Source organism: Pteropus alecto, unplaced genomic scaffold (assembly GCF_000325575.1).
Source record: "Pteropus alecto unplaced genomic scaffold, ASM32557v1 scaffold224, whole genome shotgun sequence".
Lineage (NCBI taxonomy): Eukaryota > Metazoa > Chordata > Mammalia > Chiroptera > Pteropodidae > Pteropus > Pteropus alecto.
In genome coordinates this window covers 4,085,214-4,090,562 of record NW_006436289.1, presented here as the reverse complement: position 1 = coordinate 4,090,562, position 5,349 = coordinate 4,085,214, and the positions used below count along the sequence as shown (strand labels likewise).

Sequence of the window (5,349 nt, the reverse complement as noted above, 5' to 3'; positions counted from 1 at the left end):
CAGTCCCCAGGGCCTGCCTCTTACCACTTCACTCTCACTCCAAGAGACAGTAATATAGACTTGGCAAAACAAAAAAACAAAAACAAAAAAAAAACAAACGAACAAAAAAACCAAAAAACAAAAACCTTTGTCTTTTTTGTTGCCTGGTTAAAAAAAAACAACTGCTTGTTACTTAAATACTCCCACCTCCACCCCAGAATAATAATCATCACAATAAAATCAAATGGAAATCTACTTCCAGTAACAATAATAATAATATCATGTAATAAAACCCTATTTGTTCCTGGGAAATTGGCTGTTTTGGTTAACTGCCTATTCTATTTGAAATTTACCCTAGCAAAGCTGAAGAACAACTTTCAAAGAATTAGACTATACATCAAATATGCTAAACTCAAAGTGCACTGGGATGGTTTGACCTTTATTGATTCCGGAGCCTTGCAGAATTTGGCTGTTTCAGGGACACCATCAGGGCTTCAGTTAGTGCTAAAGAGTCCTGACAACAAGAACCAGAGATAATTTGTGCCTCCAGGTGGTATTAATGCTCAACAAACAGGCTTTTATACATGTATAAAAATATAAATATCCACACACAGCCAAGGGAAGCAGCTCTCCTGGAACCCAAAATCAAATCCTTCCCACTTTAGAGGTCTCATGGATTACTTACAAGGACACTCCAGCTCAGGCCGCGAAGGCGTCCCTGTTCTCTTTATTGGGGCCACATTGCCACAGTATGTGGGCTGACCTCAAATCAACCCATATTTATTCTTACTCTGCCCAGCTCCACACCAAGCAAAGCATTAGATACCATGCCTGCCCTCAAAGAATTCCAGTTTAGTTGGAGAACTACCTACATAATTAAATTGTGTGCACTGAGCTCGATGTGCTGAACACTAGAGTTAACGGGTCTATGATCACTATTGTGTCAGGCCCTGTGCTGTGTGTTTTCCATGGATTATCTATTTCACCTTCTCAGTGCCCCACAAGGTCAGTCATATTATCATCCTCATTTTACAAATGAAGATTCTGAGTCTGAGAATGAATAACCTGTCCAAGGTCACAGAGCTAAGTATATACAGGCTTGGGTATGAAACCCAGACCAATATGACTCCACAGCCCAAGCTGGGACTTCACCCCTCCTATCCTGCCCCTTCCACTTACCCAAATCCACCTAGACCACTGGCCACTGTAAAGATCCTCCAAAGGATCAGAGCTAAGTCCCTTCTGCTGTCTTTCCTTCTCTTTTCATCCCTACGTATTCATTCGCAGCTCCTACTAATCTTTCATATCAAACAAGCAAACAAAAACAGAGCACTAAGAGTAGGGGCTTCTTAGAAGTCCTTTTCTTCCACGCTGAAGTAAACTCCAAGAGGAAATATACTTCAGTGCAAATCAAAAAGCTGTTTATTTACTGTCTTTGCTTCACAGAAGATTACTTTCTTAATGAGCCCATGACTTTGTCTTTATAAAAAACAGTTGTATACATCTGTGTCTCCCCTGACTGAGCTACTCTTTCTTTCTTACTGCTTTGCTGGCAGAAAGTGGTAAAAGCAAAAACCAGAAAGTTAAGATTCTATTGAGTTCTCAAGGACCCCAAGTTAAATTCTCACAGGTTGATAGAGTGAACATTAAACAACCAGGCACTTAGGAACAGAAAAAAAAAATTAAAATACTGCCACATGCACTTACTACAGCACCACTCAGTCAGGTGGAAGAGGTGGCTGATATTTTTCTAAAATGAATAAGAAATTGACACAGGGATATAGGGGGTTCCAGCTCTCCATAAGTCTGCTAGAATCGAGTTCTCATTCTGCTAAACAGATTGTCCAATGTGCTTTTTAATTGCCTAGATAATAAATGCTTTTCCGAAAGTCAAAGAAGCAAAGAGAGGAACTTTTATACAAACATCAGTTCGAGAACAACTGCAAATTTCACAATAGACCAGGAAGAAATGGTTTGGCCTGGGCACAGACCCTGGCTTTAGGAAAGCATATATTTCAAAGAGCACAGAAAAATGCCAGAAATTATCTCACAACCAGATTTAAAAGAAAGACATCATGAATGAATGATGAATGAAAGTTGAGGCTGAGGGACAGTTCGAAACTGAAAATCTGATCATATAATAAAATATGATACAATAGAAACAGGTGTGTGGCTACAAAATGGAAACCAGCAATGAGTTCTTAAAAAAAAAAAAGCAAACAGGCCCTTCAAAGCAAAAATATAAGAATAGCCTGGACATTAAAAAATAGTGTCGTGAAGATCAAAGCCCAGAATTTGCTGAATTTTATGAAAAACATTATTTCAAGGGATTTTGGGGGATAGGGAGGGAGTACGGTCAGTGAAAGAAAAAAAAAAACAGGAGTTAGGCTGTACTTGGAGTTGGTAATGCGGTGCTAAAAAATGACAGAAAGCAAGCTGAACAACTCAAACACTATTTTGCTTCCATATTCCTATCAATGAGAATTATCTTCAACCTAGAAATTATCAAGCAAATATAGATGAGAGAAAGTGAAGCCTAAGATAGGTGAAAAGGTAGAAAAAGAAAACCTAGATTTTAAGAGTTCACAATTCTAGATTCAGGTGAATTACATGCCGTAAGACTTAAAAATAAAAGAAACTGTAGATATAATCACAAAACCATGTTACATAGTTCACGAGATGAGTAAGCATCCCAATTTTCAATAAGGGGGCAAAAGAACTACTGCTACTTCAGACCAATACAATGGAATTTTATAAAAGATCCTAGAACAGATTACTAAATAGATGGTTGGTGATTGAGAAGTCCTCAATTTTTTAGTTTTAAGTAATAATAATGTAGATACAGATATAGCAAACTATTAAGACTATGCATTTAGGAACAGAGCTTAGTATTGAAATTAAATAAAATTTATAACAAAATTAATCTGATATATTATGCATAATTTTTATCATATCACATGGTAATCAAGCATAAATGAAGCCCTTTAGGCAAATGAAAACAATTAATATTCTTTTAAAGCAGCATTTTGAAAGTCAGAGAATGTGGGAGACAGAAGCCATCCAGAGGCTGCTCCACTCACACCACTCCACCCAGACAATCCTTAGGGCAGAGGGTTGCCCTGACTTAAATCAAGCCAGCCCCAGACTTCAGCCAACAGCCAGTCTTAGGACCGGGTAGCTGGAGCTAGGTTACCATGTTTACTGGGATTCTCTGTGAAAAGAACCCAGTAGAATCTAGTTCTAAGGGGGCAAAGATATACTAATGAAACAATCAGCAAGAGGAGTCTTTTTGGGGCACGTTCTGAACACTCAGAAACTATGGGAATGGGTTAGCTGGAGCAAGTGGCTAGAGCTAAGGGAAGGAGGACTCAAAGGGACCTGGTGGCATGAGTCAGCTGACAACTGAATTTGAGGCATCTGTTATTTAATTTCCAATGTTCAGGGAATGGGAGCGGAGTATTACAGGGTGAGCCTGAGTGGGGCATTGAGGCTGTTCCATGACTAGGAAAAAGGGAAGGAGGCTAGCAGCCAGAGGACAACTCCTGTGGGCAGGGGACAGGGGGCATGACAAGAGCTGAAAGAAGGATGCAAAAAGAAAAAGCTTCAAAAATGAAACAAAATTCAGACGTTTCACAGGAATGAGCCCTGGGTTTGAAATGATACGCCGTCTGCCATTGGCTTCAACATTCCAATGTGTGTTTGTGGGGGCAAGGAGGGAGGAGGAGCACAGATGAAACAAGGTCGGCTGTATGATGACAGATGACACGAGTGATGGGTACCTAGGGGTTCACCATGCTATTTTATATTTTATATATTTTCAATTTTTAAGTTTTTAAGATACTAAAGGTTTCCCATTGGACTCAAGATTTTTTTAAAAATCTTTATAATGGCCTCTACAATCTTGCTTCCTCCTCTCCTGTTACTTCTCTAGCTTCCTTCCCTCCTACTCCCTGCTATTCGTTGAGTTCACCAGGCACACCTCTCACTGTAGGGCTTTGCAAGAGCTGGTCTCTCTGCTCAGAGTTGTCTGTACTCAGCTATCCACATAGCTTACTCACCTATTGAGAATAGTTCATTCTTCTTTCCCTCATTTCTGGAACTCCAACCAAGTTCACATTTATCACTCTACATTCATTTTTTCCATAGCACCTAAAATCTTCAAGCATATTACTTAATGTACTTATCTCATTACCTGTCTTTGTGACTAGAATTTAAATCACAAGGACAGGAAATTACTGTGTGTTTTTTTTAGGGGGTGGGGGTTGTTCCGTGACTAGAGTTACATCTGGCAACCAATAAATGTTAAGTGGAATAAATGTAGGAAGTTTTAAAACTACTTAAGGCTAAAACAAGGGAGTAGATGTCTTTGGCCTTGGTACTAGTGTCTTCTTCAATAGCTGGAGGAGCTAACACATCTACTCCCACCTCACTCTTGCACTACACAAGATATCTAGGGCACCTGAATTCTGAGGAGGAGTGAAGAATTTATACATAGTTCATAAAAATTATTGCCCTCCTCCCCAACCTCTAAGCAGAGATTTAATAACTTGGTTTTGAAACATCTAAGGCTATCTCCAGTTATATGTGACATCACAAAATTTTTAACAAAACTCATGACAAAGTGAGAAATTTCTGTCTAAACCATGTAATAATAGAAAAACTTCTCAAAATTGGGGCTTTGGAGCTTTCAGGAAATTTTGAGCTCTAGCAAAATGCATATTTTTAGGAGGAACTTATCACAAAACGAATGTGCAAAATCAGGTCTATGATTAGGAGGAATGTGGGCATCAAAACCCCAACTTAAAGAGAATACTTTGTGCCAAGATTTTTTGTATGTGAGACAATTTCCAATAGCCTTATCCCCCCCTGCATTTTACAGCTACCTTCCTTCGCTAAGAAGTAACTCCTATACACTTCATTTATCCAAGACACAAACTGGCTGTGGAACTTGATAAACTACTATGTTGGGCCAATTTTCTTAAGACAAAAATATCCTAGGGGTGAGTGTGTATGAACATGTGTATGTGTGCACCATTCAGAACTTTCAGAAGATAGACACAATTTTGGGAAATCAAACAATGATACCCCACAAAAGGCAGGGAATCATTGCCTTAAGTGATAGCCTATTTGCAAGCATAGGAAGAGGATTATCCACACCTCCTTTAACGATGTTATTAATCAAAGAAAATGCCGTTTGATCTATTCACTAGTGATTGTAGCTTACAGTACAGATGCCGTTCTGAATCTAGATGACCTTCCTGGGCTGACCAGGCCAGAAGAGAAGCCGAGTAAAATGGACAGGCTCCCCACCTTCTGCTTCCACAGACCATACCTAGATGCCTGGTGAGGTTCCCAGGCCTGAGGAAAGAG

At 39.4% G+C, this 5,349-nt stretch overlaps 1 protein-coding gene across 1 annotated transcript in view; it reads right to left on the bottom strand.

Annotated features, from left to right (window-relative positions):
• TMPRSS5 (transmembrane serine protease 5) overlaps positions 1-5,349 on the bottom strand; it is a 33,190-nt gene that overhangs the window by 26,225 nt on the left and 1,616 nt on the right. The window lies entirely within an intron of this gene.